Genomic DNA, 23,908 nt, shown 5'->3' on the forward strand with positions numbered 1-23,908 from the left:
TGTTTGCGAAAAATTGTGAAGTATATGGAAGAGTACGAACAAAAGTCTTAAAAGTCTTAAGATTTATGGAGGAAAGTATGTGGAAGTGGGTGGGGGGCCCAGAGAGAAGGAACCAGGCGCATTGTACTGGTGAATGGTAGAGCACATTTCTGCTCCAACTGTTTCTCTCTTAAAGGGGAATTAATTGAATTAATCCATTTTTTGTATACCGATAATAAATATAAGATAGATAAAATATCAAAACTAATATTTTGAACCAAACAATAAGTAGACCTTCCAAAAGGATTTAGGTCAAGTAAACTAACTGGCCAATAATCTCTGTCATAACAGTTTTCTCCCAGACTTTTCCAGCAGAGTGGTGGAAAAGTATTTGCTGCCAAAGATTTCTTTGCACCAATTTTTTACTGACTCAGGGAAACCCCAAAGAAGCCTTCTCTTTGGATTGTATTTACCTCAGGAGGATTTCTCACAGATTGTGCTAACAATAGAAATCATTCTTGGTTATGATACAGACCCAGCGGGATGTTCAAAATGCCACAGGCTACTCAGTGGTCCTGCCTGGGGAAGCCTGCTGGTAGGTACCATACGAGCCATATGGAAATGGCTAAAATGGGAAGTAAAAGCAGCAGGTTCTGAAGTCATCAGCTTCCCTTGCCATGGTAGAATTAGTATGAGTCTGATGCAAAGCATTCCTGCTTCTGCAATGCCCACTATCCATGGAGAATCACCAATCCATGGTGGTATACCAAATGATATGTGCCAGTTTCTTTTTTACTTATTTGAATGGCACCTGAAATAGCCACATTTTGTTTTTTTGTGTTTTTTTTTTGTTTTTAAGATTTTATTTATTTATTCAAGAGAGAGAGAGACAGAGACAGAGACACAGGCAGAGGGAGAAGCAGGCTCCATTCAGGGAGCCCGATTCAGGACTCGATCATGGGACTCCAGGATCACACTCGGCCGAAGGCAGAAGCTAAACCACTGAGCCACCCAGGGATCCCTGAAATAGCCACATTTTGAAAGAAGAAAGTGTAAAAAGCAAAGCACCTATGGAGGTGATACTTTGCGCAGCAGAAGTAATATCCTATAGACACTAATGTTGTGATAGGATCATTGTGAAGTGCAATGTAAACACTCTACAACTGACAATGTATGTCTACCTCCTTCCTGAGAGATAATATTGAGACTTTTTTTTTTACTTCCTAACATAAAAATTCTCAAATTTGAACTGTAACATGGAGACAATGTAGGGAAACAACAGTACTAATAAGAGAGACCTGTCAGAAAAGTGAAAATCACCTACCAGAATATCCTCAATAAGGAGAAAAACACCACCAATTTATATTTGACAGGTGTTTTAGGTCAGGCACTCTCCAGAGAGCACTGGAGAAAGAAATTATATCAAGTAAGTATGAAATTCAGAAGCTCTCCTTTATACAGTCTTATGTCTCCCTCTCAGTTACCTGCAGTCTGCTGTGGTCCAAGATGATCCTCCTTCTGACATATGATCAGAAGGTCAATGGTAGCCTAAGACTACATCAGCTGTGACACAATGCCTATGTCATTCACCTCACTTTCTCTCGTCACTTCACTTCATCACAGAGGTACTTGATCAGTTCACATCATCACAACAAGAGGGTGAGCACAGTAACGTAAGATATTTTAAGACAGAGACCACATCCATGTAACTTTTATTACAGTATATTGCTCTAACCGGTCTCCTTCATTAGTAGTTGTGATTGTTTAATCTCTTACTGTGCCTAATTTATAAATTAAACTTTATCACAAAGGAGGTATGTGTAGGAAAAATATAGGATACATAGGGTTCAGTACTATCCATGGTTTCAGGCATCCAGGGGAAGTCTTGGATCATATTCCCCCTGAATAAAGGGGGACTACTGTACCTTCCAAACAGATAAAAGCAAAGTAATTACAGAATATATAAATGCTATAAAAGCAATGAGTGTGGGAATCTTTGCATAATCGTAATCCACACAAGGAACACTGAATTACACTTTCCAGGGGTGAATTTTCTGTAACATACTGCTTAAAACTGATGGTGAGAAACATGTTGTGTTGACTGCGGAAATGAATATGCACATACATATGGAGGATGTGTCAAAGACTGATACAATATACCACTAACCTGCTTTTTGGGGGGTAACTGAGGGGACAAAGATTTTTAAAAAGAACAATGGTCAGTAGGGAGGGTCTTCTGGATGCTGTTTAAGCCACACAATTTCCAAAGAAAGGTGTCATGCTCAGCCACATTACACAGAGTTTCTGTCATCCATAGCATCAAGCAGTATTACATCACCAGAATTAACCATCACATATTACTTTCTCATTAATTTACAAAGTAGATTATTTTATAATGGTACTTCATCTGAAAATAGAATAGGACATTTAACATTTATCTTTCTAATTAAAAAAAACAGGGAGAAGTTTAATAGGAATATTAAGGAGTTCCTGGAAGATGTTAGGGGACAGATGATACACTCCATAAATACATCTTTGACAGTTGAAGAAAATGCATCAATATTCCTTTATTACAAATCTTAAAAGATCCTTCAATTCCATTCAGAACTAAATTGAATCCTTGGATTTAGTGACTGTCCAAGCATTGGGATGCCACCTGTCACAGTGGTATAGAGAATCAGTACATCATTAAGGCTGGAAACTTAGATTCATCTCTTCATCATTCATTTAGAAAATACTTACTGAGCACCTATTATATGCTAGAAGCAGTGCTAAATACTAAGCATATGATAATATATGAAACAGATGTTTTCGCTAACTCTGTGTGTCTATTTAAAAAAAAACAAGTAAACATAAAATTACATATTATGACAAGCTCTACTACAAGTTCTCTGGAAAAGGAGAACACAGTGATATAGTAGAGAATACTGGGAAGGGGAGCACAGGGACAGCACTTAGGACTCAGGGTCTGAGGATGAATAAGGAGTCAGGTGAAAGAACAGGAAGGTCAAGACTCAAGGCAGATGGAACGCCTCAGGTCTCAGTGGTTGACTGTCTAGACGCCTTTGGCTCAGGGCATGATCCCGGATTCCTGGGATTGAGTCCCACATCGGGTTCCTTGCATGGAGCCTGCTTCTCCTCCCTCTGCCTGTGTCTCTGTTTCTCTTTCTGTGTCTCTCATGAATAAATAAATAACATCTTTAAAAAAAGACACTCAAGGCAAAGGAAGCAGATGTGAAGACTTTGAGCCCAGAGAGTATTAAGTTTTGAGAACTGGAATGAGATAGGTGTGGCTACGTTGTAATGAATAAAGGAGAATGAGGTCTGGGATGAATGAGGTTGAAAAGGCAGGCAACAAGAGATGGCCACGAGGAGAAGTCTACATTTTCAGTTTACCGGGAAGTCAGTGAAAGGATACAAGCAGAATGACTGATTTGATTTAAGCCTTCAGTAGGCTCTTTGGAGAGTGCTTGTAAGCAATACCACCTCAATGTCATCCTAAGTTTTTTCCCTGCTACCAAAATCCAACCTCCTGAAATTTATCCTTCCCTTCCAAATGTATAGGAAAAATGGCCAGGAGCAAGGGTCTCAGAGGAAGGGGTTTGCATGTATCAAGTTCTACCAGAGGTACTCCAGCCTTACTGGCAGTTCCCCACCCCATCCTCAAGATTGCTGATTTTGTTAGCTAAATATAAAGCCACAGCCAAGCAAGTGTGATCTTTAAGGATTGGGTCCCCAGGAGCCCTCACAACCTCAATGCTCAGAAAGCTGGGCAGAAACAGGAAGTTATACCTCCTAGAAAAGTAAGGGACAATGGATGCAGGAGGGAACACTATCCCCTGCCTAGGGGTGGGGAAGAAGAGGTCAACAGAAGGGGAGTCCAGCCACAGTGGGGGTTCCAAGTAGCAGTGATAGCCTACAAAGCCAGTAATGCCTGGATCTAGGGCAGTACTGAAATGTAGCACAGCTGTGATAGAGAAAGTTCTGAAACTCTATTAGCATCTTTCCTCTCAAGGTTGCTTAGTTAGCCACACTAATAAAGCATTACCTAATGCTGCGGTGAATTATTTAACTGTATGGCTTGGGGATTTCTAACAGATTTCTCTTGCACCCAAGGCTTTTAAAAACAATAGTTGTTCATTTTCCTAGAAGATCTCCAGAAGCAGTAAAGCAGGAAGTTGTTTTTTTCCCTCTTCCAAGATAACTCAAATCGATGAGAATGACATATCCACAGTAGTTCCTATAGGTGTTGGTGTGTGTGTGTGTGTGTGTGTGTGTGTTACTGGCACGAAAACTGTGTCAAAAACAATGTTATTACTTCTCTGTTGTCTAGCTTGTATTTTGAAGAAATGTGATTCTTTTCTATAGGATGAGAGTAAAATCTGAAAAATCTAACTGCTCCTCAAACACCAAGAATTTCCCAAATAAATGCATTAAATGAGTTAATGCATTAAATGCATTAAAAAGTTGTCCTAGATCTGACTTCTCTAAATATTGAATTAATCTAATATAGGCAGTGAAGGGAGGAGAAAGCTACTGAAAGAAATTCCACCAAGAACTTAGAAATAAGAGAGATAAGTTTTCCTTTGAAAATTGAATTACAAAATCACCACATAATGGGTTAGAGAGAGATAAGGTGAGTTATTTTGAAGAGCCAGAAATGGTTCCCAGACATGAAAAACTGGCTATCATCAATAATAATGAACCAGTCAGAGGAGAGACAGCAATGGAAGTTGAGAAAAATGTAGAAAATGAACATTCTGAGAGGCCTGGTCCAAGGAAGGAAAGGCTTTGGCCCGAAGATATGTTCTCTCTGGTCCCAGGGATAAATAAAGCCTTCTATGCATGAATTAACTTACCTTAGAGTGATGCCATTTAATCTAAACTGATTTCATGCAACAGGCTTTTAATTATATTCTGGTTTCTCAAGTAGCCTGCCTTTAGGAAAAGAAAAGGAAAAATCAGCTAGCCAAAAGATGATAGCTCCTCTGGTAATGCTATTTCTCATTATATATTAATACACTGGCATTCTGCTTTTATTCATTAGTTTATAGGAGCCTGTATGGGGGATCCTAAGAGACAGATTCACATTCAGTGTGCCAGTAATCAGGTCTCTGAAACAGCCAGGCTGAAAACTAGACCATATCTCATAATGTCGTACTGTACTCTCATCCACATGACATGAGAGTTTTCAAGTAAGTAGAAAGAGGCAACCCATACATTTCGCTGATTAGATAACTAAAGTCACATGGCCCATACGTGGTAGAACAAGGACTGGAGTCTGGGTCTCCCCATTTCTTGTCCACGCTGCATCAAAGATATATGTGACACACTAATTATCCACTAAATCTGACAAAATTCTAAGGGTTTGGGAAGAATAGGAATCCTCTAGGTATTCCCATCTGGGGACCATGCTGTGTAGAATTCATTTATCTAATTATAGGTGATTTTCAATTTCCCAGCTCATCATCATCCAACGCATCCTTTCTCCTTTATCTGCCATGTATAAGGCTGCTTATGATACTTAAAAAAAAAAAAAAACTAGTGGCATCGTACCATGTCTAACATCCAATATGTGGGTACAGATGGCATTTCACGGGACATGATCCTTTTCTACAAATGATAGGAAGTGCAAAATAATCCCTCAAAGATAGCAGGCTCTGTTGCACAATGATAAGCATGCCAGAGAGTAATTCTTCATCTTAGCAATTTCAACTGAGGAGCAGTTTCAACTGTCAAGACCTATCCATTTCTCATATTTCTATTATGAACTGTATTCTAACATATATTAACAAGCTCCTATGGAACATGTTGAATGTTATTATTTAGTATTTAAGAAGCTTTCTGAGAACACAAAGTGTGATGCCAATCATGAGTATTTTGCTCATAATACCATCTCTTTGGAAGCAGGCATAAATCATTCTCCCCCTTTAACAGTTGAGAAATGAACACTAAGTCAGAGGTCAGAGTAACTTAATGACAAAACACTTTAAATGATAAGCCGAGCTAGAATAAAACATGTATTTACCCAGTTTGGGCCATTTTACCATAAGGATCTTTTAATCTTTGGTGCACTGGCTCTTTTGGAAACCTTCTTTTTGGCTAGTAGCAGCCTTATTGATGTACTAGTACAAACCCTGACACATAGAGAGGGCACTATACTGAACAGGGTACCAGTCATCCTGACACACCAGAAGCCCAGTATGTCGAGCTGGGGAAATACCCCGGAAAAAGCACGTGAAGTCTCGGTAAACTATTACAGATTAAATCTTACTCAGTGCTGATACAAAATTCAGCAGTGAACTTAGGTTATTTGTTCCCATGTTTCTGATTGAACAGATATGACGAAAACTGAACTGCCCTGATATTCACCTGCCAACTTTGGTTCACATGCATTTCTTCTGGCTCTAACTCAATACTATGGGGGAAGACTCTGGTGCTGAAAGATCCCAGAAATTCAACAGCTATCAGTAGCATAAAATTGATAGCCTCATCTTTTCTAAATTAAATCCACCTCCCTCCACCTCCAAATAATGTCTAGATGCTACTACATTTAACTATGAAGAATGAGGAAGGGAAGTGTCAACAGAGAGAGAAAGCCTCAGTGGGGGAGCCCTTCTCAGTCATTATTCTTTCTACCCCACACTAAGAAAATTGAGCCTTGGCAACCAGCATCCGCCCCCCACCCCCACCCGGGGCATGTGACTACCTCAACTGAAAAAATTTCAGTACCCTTGAAAGACTTGCCATCCATCTTCTGGTGTTCTGAAATGGCCCTTTTTCCTCTCACATAATCCCAAAAGCATATGGTTGTAAATAGTCCTACAGATGGATGCAGAAAGCTCTAACAGAAGCCAAGGGGAAAATCTGGCCCACAGATGTATGATTACACCAGAGTGGGTCTGTGCTGCGTATAAACCATGGGAGTTAAAGTATTTACAAGATGAATACAAGAAACACGCATGAACATAAAAGACAAGGATTGACTACACTACTGCCTTTTGTTAGCTAATTAGAAATTCACTATCTAGAGTTATGGGTAACCTACACAGAAGATAGAGCTGTATAATCAACTGCCTATTTTAGATTGAGTGAGGCCCATCACTATACAGTTCCAACTTGACAAATTTTGTTTTACTAAGCAAATTATCATCACCATCCAAATTATACAGAATAAAAGCATTTAATAATGGATATTTAAATTCACACAATGACAACCCTGGCACTTCTTATGACTTTATGGTTTAATGTATGCAGCAATTATATATGTTTAATATACTCACTGTTTGATTAGGCAGATCATGATCACATAGTAGCTTTGTCCCAAATTAATGCTTTAAAACCTCAGATGAATTGGAGCACCTGGGTAGCTCACTCACATGGTTAAGCATCTGCCTTCCACTCAGGTCATGATCTCTGGGGTTCTGGGATCAAGCCCCTGGTCAGGCTCCCTGCTCAGTGGGGAGTCTGCTTCTCACTCATCCTCTGCTCCTCCCCCTTGCTCATGTGTGCTCTCTCCCTTTCTCAAATAAATAAATAAAATCTTTAAAATAAATAAATAAAACCTAAGATGATCCTTGTAATTGGGAAAAAACATTCAAAGTGTAAAAGTAAAATGTCTGCAGAGGGGTGTTACCCACATGAAGTGCTGCTAAGTAGAAAGAAGTTTTATAATAGGTATATTCTGCACACACAAGAGAAGCGTGAGAAGGATCTAAATCTTTTCCTTTCCAATGTAATTTCTAAAGCAATTGAGGCTCAGATTATCAACTGTCTGAAGGAAGTGGATTTTATCCACTTAAATCTGCAGCAGACTGCTATTGCTATTAGGAGGGCAAACTGTCATTAGTCGCCACACTTTTTCCTTTAAATTGAAAAACATGTGAAGTTGCACATAAAAAAATAATAATAAATAACACTGCTCTTAGCACACAGAGATTTATATAACAGAAAATCCAATTTTAGGCACTCCAGAGATGATGCTACAACCGCAAGAAGTCTGGAATGAATACTCCAGATGTCACCCATCTTGGTGTGACTTTTTAATCCCGACGGCTCAGAAGGGCAGCTGTGCCCCAGGGCATTATATCCCTATTTCGGGCAGCAGGAAGGGGAGGTAAGAAAGAAAAAAGAGAATGGTATGTGCAGCTGTCTACTTCCTTTTAAAAGATTTCCTGGAAGCACTACCAGTGACTGAAATTTAGATGTCACTACCTGACTGCATCTCATTTTAGTAAAAGGGGCTGAAAAGTAATTATTCAGGGGGGCACATTAGCACCTCCAACCATACTGGCATTCTGACATGAAGGGAGAAAGAGGGAACACGCAGTGAGTAGTCAACCAGCAATATCTTCTGCTGATCTGAATACACTGCTTTGCTGTCTAGTTGTTTCTGCATACAAACACAATAGGACAGAGTTTCGAAAGTTCCAGAAGCATGTTGGCAGTAATGGCCACTCCTTGAATCTCTAAGCTCCAGGTGCCACGTGTGACACTCCAGGAAGACTCTGAAATACTGTTAACTTTCTTCCACCATCCCCACCGCCCCATCTGAAACAAAGATTATAATAGAACAAGGCTCTTTGGGGTATGAAGGTAAAAAGCTAGAAGTGAAAAGGAGGGAAGGGAAAGAAACTAGGGACTCCACCACACACAGGTTCTGTGCTAGGTACGGCACATGTTTTATCTCACAGAAACACGACTGTGATTCACAGAGGGGGGGGGGGGCAGAATTGTCACTGTTTGCAAAAAAGAAAACAGGGACTCCTGGGTGGCTCAGTGGTTGAGCGTCTGCCTTAGGCTCAGGGCATGATCCCAGGGTCCTGGCCTCAAGTCCTGCATCAGGTTCCCCGCAGGGAGCCTGCTTCTCCCTAGGCCCCTATCTCTGCCTCTTTCTGTGTCTCTCATGAATAAATAAACAAAATCTTAAAAAAAAAAAAAAAAGAAAAGAAAACAGAAACTCACACTCCCCACTTAGTGACTTCACTGAAATCAGACACTTGAAATAATTTGAACCTGTGTTCTCTGACTCTAAAATTCAAGTTATATCCTAAAACAGACTTGAGCTTGTAGTTAGGAAGGAAAAAAGACATTTCCAATTAAAATATATGAAACAAAGTAATAAAAAATGACCAAAATATTGAATTGCACTCTTCAGGCTTTATATAGACAGACTATGCCTACATCACGTTGGCCCTGTCACCGCCATGACTGATATGGACATGTTGATCATTAGGGAATTCATACTTTTCTGTAAGAAGAGCAAACTAAATTGTTGAGGTATGCCATCTGTTTGCATCCAGTCACACATGGGCCAATTTTGGTAACTAGAAGGTTTTTCAAACTGAAAAAACACTACTCATAAATTAGGAATGATAATCAATGAAATGTCTGTTTTGTAACTGAAGTAACTATTTTCCAGATATAATGTCATCAAACAGAAATAAATCTTAATGTACATTTTAGCTTTGGCAGATAGAGACATACACACATAACATAAAAATGCCTTAGATAATGTAAATCTTTAAGATTAAATGTGGAGTATTATCCCATAAAAGTGTGACATGTTCCAGAAAGAGGATATCTTTATGTATTTTAGTTTTTTAGGGCTTCTGGATGTAGCCTCAAAAATAAAAATTGACTTCTAAATTAAATCATTCAATGATCAGATTGAAAAGGAGAAGCTGTATGGCTAATGTTGAAAATCAAAAGGTCTCTCCTTTGGATTTCTTTAGCCCTGTGAGATCATTGACAGAAAGCTGTGATGAATGGGGTGGGAGACATCAAAATTACTCTCCAACACCTTTACAAGTGCCTTCTTCTGAGGCCAGAAAGCTAAAATACTCCCCTTTCCAGCCTCCTTGCTTGTCATAGGACCCAACTGTGTTCAATGAGATGGAACAGAAAGGAATACTTTTTTAAAGGAACAGATAGCTAGCAAGCACTTCTGAACCCTCTTTAGCCTTTTGCTCTTCTCCCTTCTTTCTGCCTGAAACTGATGTGATGCTGGCATCCAGCAACCATTTTGTCACCAGAAGGGAAAATAAAAATCACATGACGTGGGTAGAGAAATAGAAAGACAGAAGATGTCTCAGTGCCTCATGACACTGTGAATTTGTTGCTTTAGCTCTGGATTGCCAGCCTCAGAATTTACTCTTACATCAGAAAAATCACTGTCATAAATTTTAGCCACTATTAATCAGCTTTCCTAAAATCCATAGCTTGAAGAGAGTCCTAACTTAAACCAGTTCAGCTTACATGTTTGTGTTCATTGAACATTAGGCTGTATCTCTGGCAGAAACCTTTAAACAATATTTAGAAATACCTACACAAAATATATTCCAACGTTTTAATTTTCATTTGCAGGGATTTTCTCCTAAAATAATATTATATTTATCCTTTCCTTATAAAATGGAATAAAAATAGAAGGAGTTGTGAATAAACCTAAGAGGTAATTTTATTAAAAGGATTTTATTTGCATGAGAGAGAACATGAGTGAGGTGAAGGGCAGAGGGAGAAGCAGACTCCCCACTGAGCAGGGAGTCCCATGTAGGGTTCCATCCCTGAACTCCCAGATCCGAGCTGAAGGCAGACACTTAACTGACTAAGCCATCCAGGCACCCTCTAAAAGGTAATTTTTATCAAAATTCTAAATTGAACCAGAGATACATAGTTGGTGACTCAAAGGGAATTCATATGAAAATACTCTGTGGCCTCCATATAGTATATATGTTCCTCTATTTCTTAATCTGTTTTTAAAGTATCATTGCTGAGACATCAGTATTTTTAAGTTTTCAAAGCAAGGAATCTTTCATTCCTTATCACATGATATTACTTTGTCAAGACACAATATGAGCTGATATGTGACTTCACAAAAAGGGAAGTACATTTTTATTTACATACGCACATAGATACATAAAACACACATATACACACTTTCAGAAAAGAAGTAGAAATTTAAAAGTAGATATTACAGCAGTTTAAGGTAGACGTGCAAATAACTTATGAACAATTTTGACGTTGTACAGCTTTTGAGATTTACTCAAAGAGGAAACACAACAAAAGGTTTCAACCTGTTTAAAACTTACTCTGTAGCAATCTGTTAAAAGAAAAATGGAAAATCCCATGCCACTTTTTCCATCAAAATAATTGACACTTAAACAACAGCCAAATGCATATAACCTTTGTCCTGCAGTGATGGAGAGAGTCTGATAATTCTTAATAATGAACAATCTAAAGGAAAAACTTGAGAACCATGCTTAGAATTTCAGCTTCACATACTCAAACCCTTCCATTTGGTAAGTGGGTGCGAAGGACCCCATTTAGGAAATCCATTTATAACTGGACACCTTCCCAGACAGGATGCAAAAGCCATATTCAGACATGTTTAAAGTAACCAACTCCCTGTCAGAGTTCTTATCCAGAACTTAGACTGTTTTTATTACATTTTCTTTGGAACACTTAATAACCAAATGCATTGGAAATTGTTCCTTTATTAAGGAGCCCATCAGTAATTCTTTAGACATTCGAGTTTTCAACTGAAATACTTATGAGAAGCTTCATTAAGTTTCTATTATCCTGCAACTCATTTCTAGTAGTCAGGAAAGTGTTTGGAAAGGCAGAAGAAAAAAAGCAGGAGGAGAGAAAGTAAAGAGGATTAAATTAATCAGGTGGGATTCTATTTAGCATTATTCTTGACACTACTGAAACTTAGCTTGATTCTCCAGATTACATTCCAAGTGTGTACAGAAAACATAATACCAAATTGAGAGAATTTCTAAGAATATGGAGAGGTGCTATCATAAAAGCTGTCAATATCAAGCACAAATGATCCTGCTTCCTATCATCAACTCTGTCTTCCTGTTTCCATTGGTGAGTGGGATCTTTACATCCTCAAAGATGCAGAACATTTCTTTGCCTATTTATATGTGATCATGGGCCCTTAGGGATTCAATATGAAGGTATAGGTAATTCCTGAGTCTGTGACTCTCTGGCACTTGCATTCAAGATGCCTAAGAAGCAGCATGAAAAGGTCACAGTCATTGTCATCTCCTTCAGAGTCTTGGCTTCAGAAGGGTTCCCTGTGGCTAACAGGGACTGCACGGCTATGTAGCGAGGAATTGGCTCGGTGCTCTCTTCTGAATTCCTGCATGAGCTCCTCTCTACTAACCACATCATCATTTTCTTCCAGAGTCTGCGGTTCTTTAAACCAAATGTTCACTGCCCCTGTCAACCCTATGAGGAGTGACTCATTACTCTCTGTTAATTTGAAGTACTTCTCAAAGACTGAAGGAAAAGAGTTTCTTTTCAACATGTGTCAGCCCAGTACATGACATATCCACACAATTTCTTGACTAACTCATCAGCTTTGAATATAAGAAACGTCTGGCAGGAACTCAAAGAAATTATCATCATCCCTTTTGATTTGTCTCCATCAGTATATAATATGCTGTAAGACCCCCAAATGCATGTCTGCTGATTTCTGGTGTGTTGCCAGTGACACATTTCCCACAGGAAATAATGATGATGCAATGTGGTTGGTTGGTTGTTTATGTCCAGCAGAATCAGCACCATGGCCAGAGGGCAGAGGGCAGAGGGCAGAAGACAGCGGGTGAGAGTCTAAACCTCTGCCAAATACCACCATCTTCCAACAGGTGGATTAGTTTACAGTTTGTTTTTCCAAAGAAATGTGAATCTACTCGAATGATAAGTATCCTCGGCTCATGAGGTTATCTGAATCTCTCTGCCCTCTTCTTTCACCATACTTTAGCAGTGCGGCAATCAGATTCCAGATTTTCCCTGCAATGATTGCATTTATTGTTACTTCTATTAGAGCATTCATACTATATAAACAAACTCATTTTCCCTACCCCTAAAATTAGACCATGTAATATTATATCACTTCTTGGAAGTTGTAAAAGAATAAAATTCTATTAACTTTTTTTTTAAAAAAAAGCTTTAAATACTTATAATTTGCATCATTTTAAAGTAAGTATTTTTTATAGTTTACATTTTCTCTCCTTTTCCTTCATTTCATCCAACACAAAATACTTTAGTCCCTAGAGTCTGATTGATTTTATTATTTTTATGACATTTACAAAAATGCTCAATACTGATATTTTCTAACTTCTTCTAAAACTTTCTTATAGATGAAATTTGAGGTCTTAAAGATTAACTAAATGTGTAACAATTGACTTTTTTCAACCTAGTGGACCCCTAGTATTTTCTTTTTGTGCTTCAACATAGCATGGGATTGTGAACCAGGAAAATACTTTTTTAAATGAAAGGATAAGCTAACTATTTCACTAGTTAATATGAGAAGATTTTTGAATGGCCAGAGTCTCCTCTGCCTCTTAAAGCAGATTTTTTGAATAAGAAGAAACTTCATTTTTTAGACAAATCAGCCTTAACTCTACAACAAACTCACAGATCATTGGTGCTAGGAGAAAATCTATTATTCATTTTATTACATTGAACCAGAAATAGCCAGTAGAGAACTATTTTGACCAACAAAACCAGCAAAATCATATGTTTCAACTAATAAAAAGAAAACTGCCTTCAGAAGGATTAACAGATTTGCCAAAGGTCAGTAACAAAGCTGGAATCTAAACTAGGACCTGTGGATTCCACACCAGGTGGCCATGCATTTTAAGCACACAGAGCCTCTTAACATATCAGTTGTCTTTTTATTACAGTTTCTGTTTTCTCCCATTTTAAACATTCCTATCACAGACACAAGAAAGAATTAAAGGGATTTTGTGCCTAAGGAGTAACAAAGACAATAAGAAGAATATTTAACCCCTGATTGGCTACTACTGAATGGGTTTTAAATGGGTCAAATATTATAGTTTAAGTATAGGCTTCTGAAAATAAAATTTCTTAGATTTCTTTACCAATTTGGAAAGTGATACTATTACTTGTCAAATATGAAAAACAAGAGCAGAAATATGAAGAAAATGAAGACCAAACAAAGTAAAACAAACAGAAAAACTGATACAGATATTTTGACACACATACTTATTTCCATTTCTCTGAACTTCTCTAATTATTTCTTTAGAATGGATTCTTTGATGTTAAATTACTGGGATACAGGGTTGGCATGACTTCTGAGAGATATTGACAAACTGCCCTCAAGAACTATTATTCTAATTTGTATCTTCATTAGCTTTGTTTTGAAAGTGTTTGACTACCTCTTGCCCTTCACAGTAATTTTTCATATGTATACTAGCCTCTTCTTTTTTTTTTTATTTTATGGACCACTAGATGACATTTTCTGACACTTTTTGATTTGGATAGCTCCACTCATTTCTATGAATGAGACCTGAACCATCATCTTACAGATGAAATACCATCTTAGTATAATGTCCTTCAAATTGTAGAGAAGATATTATTTATTAATAATGTCTCCTTAAAAGAATGAAGTAGAAAATAATTAGTCTTTCATCATACCATCATAAACTAGACCTAATTTTAGAAGTTAATCTTTGCTTATCAAGATCCAGTTTGGGGTGTGTGTGCATGCATGTGTGTGATTTAATATCTCTAAGCCACCTTTTTTTTTTAGACAAAAGAAATATCTGGCATCTAAACTTTTGATGGATATAATATTTTTCTCTAATACTATCATAATATATGCTTAAACCTATTTCTACTTCCTTAAGAGTAAGTGGTAGAATTCAGAGGCAAAGTGCAATTAATTTAATTCACGCCATTAAATGAAGTGTGTCATTCACAAATAATAAAGGCAATTCTGAAGATTTATTTATTAATTAATCCTACACATTTCTACTTTCCTATGGTCCTTCACATTTACTTTATATACTAATGCAGAACCTTTCATGTTATTTTAAGGTAATAAGTTTAACATCTTTGTCATTTGAAGTTAAGTGTCTCTTCCATAAATTCAGATCTTTTTACTTTGTGTTTCCATCATCTTTCGTATTACAGTTACTTGCTTCATTTTTTAAGGATTCTTGGTTATTATGTAGGAATAAGATCAAAACAGTAAAATCCAAAATAAATACAAGGGAGTCTTATCCAAAACATTAATTTCTAATCACCATACCAGATAACAAAGAAAAGGATATAAAATTTAAAGAATTTAGCATAATTTAAATAATGTTGCTTCTCTTGTCATGGATTTACTTTATTTGACACAGCCCACTGTAAGACCACTTCTGAAAGACCACTTCTTTTAATAACAAAAAATAAGAATAAGTCATGGCCTTTACTGTAATTTCTGTATTTGCATTTCCTTTAGTGAGATGGACAGAAAATACAAATTTCTTCAGAGGGAACCAGTTTTCCATGTGATGTTTCTATTATCTAATTACAAATAGGCAAGAAATCAAGAATTAATGCTTCTCTTTGATGACTGCCATATTTTTGAGATTCATCATTTAAGTTTTAACAATTTTGCCAAGAAAGTTTAATTATTACAGTATGTCTACACTATAGCAAACATAGAATATGTTTAATGTTCCCATTTAAAAGCAAATGGTTTCAAAGATTTCTGCTTCCAAAAACATGGGGTAGATGTATTTTATCACTTCTATGAAGTACAACTAAAATCCCTGCACACTGCATACAAAATGAACATAATAGGACTCTAAGAGGAAGAGAAAAGGAAGAAGAACAGCCAAGGAGCTCAAAATCCAAGAGAAAAAAAATGAAGAGTCCCCTGAATTTTATCTTATTTTTTTGCATTATATATCCATGACTTGTTGCTGAAGGAGCCAGCAAGCTGGAAATATCAAAGGAAGTAGACTAAAAAGGGTCAACAAACATCTTTCTCCCTCTAGCCAAATCACCAGGAGGAGAACAGCCCAGCAAAACAGGAAAATTTAGACAACAGCTGCTCTACTCCAACCGAACACAGAAAAACTGTAGACCCACTCCCACCTATAGCAGGAAAGACCAAGTGGGAGCCTAGATTTCCACCCTTGAGAGGCTATAAAGAGGCACTCCAGAAAAGATTGGGTATGGAGAGAACCTGGACTTTTGTACTCAAAGGATAGTATAAACTATCCCTCCCCTTCCTACAGCCTTCTTTCCTTCCCTTGGGTGTCAAAAGAGCAAAGTACAGAAACTGGATTTGTACCTCATGGGGGAACAGAGGACTAGCTGAGGACAAAGCACAGGCCTGGGGCAGCACATTGACAAGTTATTGAAATAGACAAAGGGACATTCCTCTACTGACTCAACTGCCTCAATTTTTATATTTTGGCAATGTTAGTCCAACCCCCAGGAGCCTGTAAGTCTACTTTAACATATAAAAATTCCTTTAGAAATTTCCTTTACCTCTAAAGCCCCAAGATATGTGTTGGCAATCACCCTCCAAGCCCATAGCCCACTGATATATATATCTGAAAGGTCTCATGACTCAGGCTTTATTAGATGGTAATAAATGACACTTCCCCAACAATAGCTAGCCGCCTCAAGGTCCTGGAAATCTTGATCCCAAAATTCCTTAGAGAGTGTGCCATCCTCAAACTCCTCCCAACTTCCAGGTATATAATCAGCCACCCCTCACAGGCCTGGGGCAGCAGCTCTTCCTGCCCACAGGTCCTGTCCTGGTGCTTTAATAAAATCACCATTTTGCACCAAAGACGTCTCAAGAATTCTTTCTTGGTCGTCGGCTCTGGACCTCACCCCACCAAACCTCACCTATATTCTAAAACTTCATCAATACCCACTCTAGCAGTAATCATGTATTATATTCACTTCACAAGATTCTCATAACATACTATCCCAAAATGTCCAGGCTTTAGCTGGGAATCACTAATCACTCATTAGCTGGGAACCAGAAATTTTCCAAAATGAATGAAAAAGAAAAAAGACAATCAAGAAATATGATGAGAAAGATATCAGAGAAAGATTTTAAAGAGGCCATCACACACACAAACACACACACAAAAAAACTTCAATAATTATGAATATGCTTGAAACAAATGGAAAAATAGAAAAAAAAGTGGAAATAGAAAGACTTGGCAAAGAAATCAAAGATATAAAAAAGAGCCAAATGGAAGTTTTAGCAGTGAAAAATACAATAATCAAAATTAAAAACTTAGTGCATGAGCTCAACAACAGAATGGAGGGGATAGAAGAATCAGTGAATTTACTTGAATATTAAAGATTAGATGGAGCAAAAGAAATAATCCTCTTTGAAAAACATGAAAATAGACTGAAAACAACAACGGCAGCAACAAAAAGAGCCTCAGGAATCTATAAGACCTTAATCAAAGATCTAACATTCATTTCACTGACTTCACAGAAGGGGAGGAGAAAGACAGGGTTACAAAGTACTCAAAGAAATAATATCTGAAATTGCTCTTATTTTTCAAAAGACATACACTTTCAGGTTCAGGAAAATATGGAAACTGCAAATAAGATAAATTCAATAAAGTAATACAAACCAAGATACATCAAAGCCAACTTTCTGAAAACTAAAAACAAAGAAAAATAATGAAATTAACGAGAGAGAAATAATTCCTTATCTATCTTTTCTCCTTATCTTTGAGAAAAGTAATAAAATTACAGCAAATTTCACATCAGAATCCATGGAGATAAAAAGGAAGTGGGGCAGCTTTTTTTTTTTTTAAGTGCTAAAAGTAAAGAATTGTTTGCCTAGAATCCTATAACCAGTGAAAATATCCTTTCAGAATGAAAGATAAATAAAGATGTTCTCAGATGAAGGAAAGCTAAAAGATTAGCCATGAGAAGACCTTTTCTTAAAGAAGGACTAAAAAGATGTTCTGTAAACATAAAGGAAATAATTTAAAAAGACACTTAAAACATTTGGAAGGAAAAACACAACAAACAAAAACATGGGTAAATACAATAGATAGTGCTTTGCTCTTGAGTTTTCTATATTATGTCTGGTGGTAAAATAAAAACGTTTAAGATCACCTGATATGGTTTTAAATATATGAAGAGAAAATATTTAAGCCAAATATTACATATGAGGAACATTGAAGGGATGGATGCAAAGGGAGGTAAACTTTCTATACTGTACTCAAATTGGTAAAATGACAATTATCAGTAGGTTGTGACAAACTATGCATATATAATGTAAATCCTAGAGCCACTGCTAAAAAAGCTGTAAAAAGAGAGAAACAGGGCAGCCACAGTGGCGCAGCGGTTTAGTGCCACCTGCAGCCCAAGGTGTGATCCTGGAGACCCCGGATCGAGTCCCATGTCAGGCTCCCTGCATGAGGCCTGCTTCTCCCTCTGCCTGTGTCTCTGCATCTCTCTCTCTCTGTGTCTCTCATGAATAAATAAATAAAATCTTAAAAAAAAAAAGAGAGAGAGAGAGAGAAACATAAAAACACTATAGACAAATCAAAATGAAATTCCAAAAATGTTCAAGTAACACAGAAGGAGTTAGGAAAAAATAGAGGAATGAAAAGCAAAGAAAACAAACAGAAAACAAAACTAAAACGATAAATTAAAGCCTTAACATGTCAATAATCATGTTAAATGTAAATAGTCTAAACACATCAATTAAAAGAAAGAGCTTAGTAATGTGAATGATCCAATTCTATACTGTTTACAAGAAACTTACTTTAAATATAATGATAGAAAAAAAGTAAACAGACATACCATGCAGGCATTAATTTAAAAAAAAAGCAAGAGCGGCTATATTAATATCAGATCAAAGAGAATTCAGAGAAAAAACATATCACAGAAAAATAAATATTACATAAAAATAAAAAGATCAATCCAAGAAGATAGAAAACCCCAAGAATGCACCAAAAACAGAGCTGTGAACAAGTTAAGCGAAACCTAATAGATAAAACCATGGCTGCAGTTGGAGACTTCAAAATCGATAGTACAACTAGACAGAAAATCATAAGGATATAAAAGAATTCAAAAATACTATCAACCAACAAGATTTAATTAACATTTATAGAACACTCCACACAACAGCAGGATGCACACTTCTTTTCACTTGTGTATGGGATATATACCGAAAAATACCATATTTTGGGTCATAAGTAAAAGGCTCAAGTAATTAGCAGAACTGAAACCATACATAGTGTATTCTCTGACCTCAGTAGAAATTGAACTAGAAATCAATCACAAAAAGAGAACATGAAATTCTCCAAATACTTAGAAATTAAACAACACACTTCTAAACAATCCATGCGTGGGTCAAAGAAGAGGTTTCAAGAGTAATTAAAAAATAAACTGAATTGAATGGAAATGAAAATATAAAATGTCAGTCTATGTGGGACACAGCTATTGCAGAGCTGAGAGGTAAATACGTAGTACTACAAGCTTCCATTAGGGAAGATGAAAAGTCTAACATAAATAATCTAAATTCCTACCTCAAGAAACTAGAAAAAAAGAAAAAAAAACACCAGTACAAGATAAAATAAGTTAATAATAAATATAAGAGTAGACATCAATTAAATTAAAACCAGAAAAATTAGAAAATAAATGAAATCAGCTGATTCCTTGAAAAGATCAATAAAACTGACACACCTCTAGAAGGTGACAAAGAAAACAAGAGACGATACAAATTACCAGGATTAGGAATGGAAGTGGGGAAATCACCACAGTTCCTGCTGATATCAAAACAATAAAAAAATATAAACAGCTCTACAGACATAAATTTGACAGTTTACATGAAATTGATCAAGTCTGAAAAATACAAATGACTTCATTTTATTCAATATAAAACAGGTAATTTGAATAATCCTATAACCATTAAGGAAGTTGAAATAATAATTTTAAAGCTCCTAAAAAGGAAAACCTCCAAGGCCCAATGGAGAATTCTATCAAACATAAAAAGAATTAACATAAATGCAACATGATCTCTTCCAGAAGATATAAGATGTGCGGACACTTCACAATTCATTTTGTAAAGCTAATATCACCTTGACACCAACATCAAAGACAGTACAGGAAAATAAAACACATACCAATATCTCTCATGACTACAGAAATAAACATCCTTAACAAAGTATTAGCAAATAAAATTCATGTATATATAAATTATACACCATGACCATATGGTGTTTATTTCTGGAATGCAGGACTGGTTTAATCACCATAGTAAAAGGCTAAGGGAAAAAAAAATCACTTGATTATTAATCAATGCAGAAAAAAGCATTTAAATAAATTAAATATCCATTCATGATACAAATTCTCAGGGAAAAAAAATAGGAATAGAAGGAAACTCTCTTCAGTTCATAAAAAGCATCTACAAGAACCCAACAGTTAAATTTTATTGACTGGTGAAAAAAATGAATATATTCTCCCTAACAATGGGCACAGGAAAGACAGCCACCCTCCCTACTTTTTCTGTAACATTTAGTGGAAGGTCTAGTCAGTGAAACAAGGCCATAAAAGGATACAAAAGGCAAATGGATAAGAAAGGCAGAAATAAAACTGTCCTTATTTGCAGATAACATAATTGCCTGAAAAATCCCAGAGAATTCAAAACTAAACTAAAAAAGAAACCTCCTAGAAATAATAAATGTGTTCAGCAAAGTCATAGGATATAAGATACACAATTCCTACTTTGTGAATGTGAAGTGCCCAGGATCCTATAAAAATAGCACCAACTTTAGCCATGCACAACAGTTAGTTTGGCTGGTCTACTGTCTTCTGCCAGCCTACAGGAGTAAAAGCAAGGCTTACAGAAGGATGCAGTATGCTCCATCAGAAAGAGCACTCTGAATCAAGATGAGTAGGAAACTATCACAATAAACACATTTTAGATTTAAAAAAAAAGTTACATATTGAAGACTTCAGAAAAACAACACATAAGGAAAAATGTAACCGTTAAGGTATAAAGTGCTCTTAACCAATCAATAGGCTCTTTGTTATTTCAACTAAACATCAAACAAACAAACAAAAAAAACAACAATAGTTCCAAAAATTAACCTTAGAAAACTGAACACAGTGTGTTTTACATATGTGAATTAAAAATAAAGGTGAAGGGCAGCACAGGTGACTCAGCAGTTTAGCGCCACCTTCAGCTCTGGGTGTGATCCTGGAGACCCAGGATTGAGTCCCACCTTCAGGTTCCCTGCATGGAGCCTGCTTCTCCCTCTGCCTGTGTCTCTGCCTCTCTCTTTCTCTCTGTGTCTCTCATGTATAAATAAATAAAATCTTTTAAAAAATAAAAATAAATATCTTTTTAAAAAATAAAGGTGAATAAAGATTAAACACTATAATTTATTAATTCCATTTTCATTTTCTGTAGTACCATGTACACTGGTAGTTGTGTCATTTCAACTCACTGATTGTAATCAGATGCTCCTATGGGATTTTGCTATTAAGGCTTTCTGATCTTGAAAGTAACACCATTCCCTTAACTGGCAGGTAGTCTAAAGAAAGAAAAGTAATGAAAATATATAGTGTGCCCCTAGGTCTTATATCTAAGTTAATACAAAATATACAAGAAAAGAAAATACTCTTCAGTATTTTTGTTTAAGATTTATTTAGTTAGTTAGTTGAGAGTGTGCAAGGGGGAGGGTCAGAAGGGAAAGTCCTAAGCCAATTGAATTAAGCATGGAGCCCGATGTAGGGACCCTGAGATCATGACCTGAGAAGAAACCAAGAGTTGGATGCCCATCTGACTGCATCACCAGGTGTCTCACTTCAGTATTTCTAATGCACTTTCAAGCAAAGAGATTTCTAAGAAAATTAATCATGGGACCTAGCCATATTCTACTCTTTTTGAGTGACTTCTCAAGCTAAACTCAATGTGACAGTAGAAAGCATTAAAAACTAAATCTAGACATGCCTTATACCAACATATGCAAAAGGTTCACTAGTAACTCACAATGAACAATTTCACTGCAGTCGATCTATACTTTGCATGATACATCACTGCTTTCATTTAATAGAACTTTAGGAAATCCACAGCAGGTACAAACAGCAGATGTTATAAACTCATAAGTAATCCTGTTAATGCCTGCTTTAGGTTGGCATTTGCCATCACTCAAAATGTATCTTCAACAAACGGTGAAAAGTATACCTAATTATGTGTACTAATTTTTGGCTAATAAAATGCCTCAAACTGCAGATAATCAGTACTTATCCTAATACTTTTTTGGGAACTATGGAAAAACAATTTGAGCAAAAATGTGAAGAAAATTGTTACAAAAGTACAATTATTATACAAGATACAGAGAAGCACTTTTAAATCTATTCTTCTAAATGGGCTTTAAAAAATCCTAAAACATAACAGTTTAGCAAGTTAATTAAGATTTCATTGTAACTGCAAATTAGTAGAAGTGCACAACCACCATGTTATTGAGAGAAAATGAGAAATAAAAATCTACATGGCACATTTTATTCTAGAAATTCAAAACACCATTATAGCATTGTCTTCTAATTTATATCGACAGAAATGAAAATGTATGCTGAAAATCTCCTATTTCTGAAGTTTCCAGTTTTAAGGAATGAAACTTGTTTTTTACCTAGAATAGTTGAAATGACACCATTTAAAATGTTTCATGTATTTGCCTGTCTTTTTAAAACAGAGTATGCTACTGGTAATTTAACTTTATTTGGGAGAACCTGAATAATAGTGGAATAGAGATATTTTCTCCTACTAAAAATATGGTTAATTGTTGTTGCATATTTGCTTGTTTTTTAATAGGCATTCTGGGTTTTTCCTAATTGTTGGTTTTTATGCTTTTGTTTTACATGAATGCCAGTTCACAAGTCTCTAGCGGGAAAAGAAACCCTGCAAGCCATTCTAAGCTATAACTTGCTATGGGCTGAAAACCAGCTCATGTTAATATTTTGTGCCAACTAAGAACAAGCTGGAATTAAATGAAATAAAATAAATTTGCTTTAGTGCATGGTCTTTGCACAAATTAGTGAAGAGTCACTTAAATCAATTACATGCATTTCTTTTCTCAATTTCTGGTCCATGGCTAGGCTCCGACACTTGAGATCATCAGAAATTCCCTCTCACGATAAGCTAAATGGTGAGTTATTATTCCATTTAAGTATTATTGACAAGCATAATCAAAAGTGATGTGTTCATGAGTTTACTGTAGGGTAAAGATTTCATTAAATGTGAGTTTCTTCTTTTTATGACACATCCTGCCATTTATTCAATCTATTCAATCAAGAAGAATGTTTTCTAAAATTGCACCACAGAATACTAGTTCTGACAGATGGTCTCCAAAAAGCAGAATCCTCACTCCAATAAGTTTAGGAAATAATGCCAAATTTATTGAGTATGACAAATTTTCCATGAATGTAGGAATCTCTGTGTGTATGTGTGTGTGTGTTTAAAATCTATCCAATGAAATGAGCATTCCATAAACTTCATTTTGAAAAACAAGAATCTGAAGACAGTCAAGTTGTGGCCAAAACAACAATGGGTTCATCAAATACCAACTGACTTTCTTCATCATGGGTTTGTTTATAAGAAGACTTCATTTCCCTTGCACTTAGGTTTTTACTACAGTTCCATATGCACAAGCAATCTGTGTCACTTGCAGACTAAATGCAATAAATTCTCCTTGAATTCTTTTTTACCTGGAAACCATGCATTGAGGTAGCAGGATCACAAAAAACTGGATCCCTTAGCAACTCTTTGAAGCAGCTACAACCCCCATCCCAACATGCATACAAGAGCACAGTGTTTTGGACAAACCTTTGTTGAGTTACACTGAAATTTCAGGGTTAATTTATTATTGCTGTATAATCTAACCTATCTTATCCAATATAAGAGTTGGATTCTGAAATAGAGCAAAGGCACTTGATATAAGACTTAAATTATAGATGTTTAAATATTGAAAATTCCTTATTCATTCTATCGCTATATATATTGTCAACACAAAATGTAACTAATGTTACATTTTACTTTTAAAGGTATTCATTAAATATACTTTGCTAGGCTACTACATGATAGGCACTGCCCTAAATTAAGAAGGTAAAGTAATATAAAGTACAC

The 23,908-nt window shown here is 36.2% G+C and overlaps 1 protein-coding gene across 6 annotated transcripts in view; it reads right to left on the reverse strand.

Moving 5' to 3' along the window:
• The window catches only part of PRR16 (proline rich 16), a 284,572-nt gene that overhangs the window by 241,989 nt on the left and 18,675 nt on the right, over window positions 1-23,908 (reverse strand). The gene's annotated exons all lie outside the window — the stretch shown is intronic.

This window comes from Vulpes vulpes, chromosome 12 (genome assembly GCF_048418805.1).
Source record: "Vulpes vulpes isolate BD-2025 chromosome 12, VulVul3, whole genome shotgun sequence".
In the NCBI taxonomy this organism is placed as follows: domain Eukaryota; kingdom Metazoa; phylum Chordata; class Mammalia; order Carnivora; family Canidae; genus Vulpes; species Vulpes vulpes.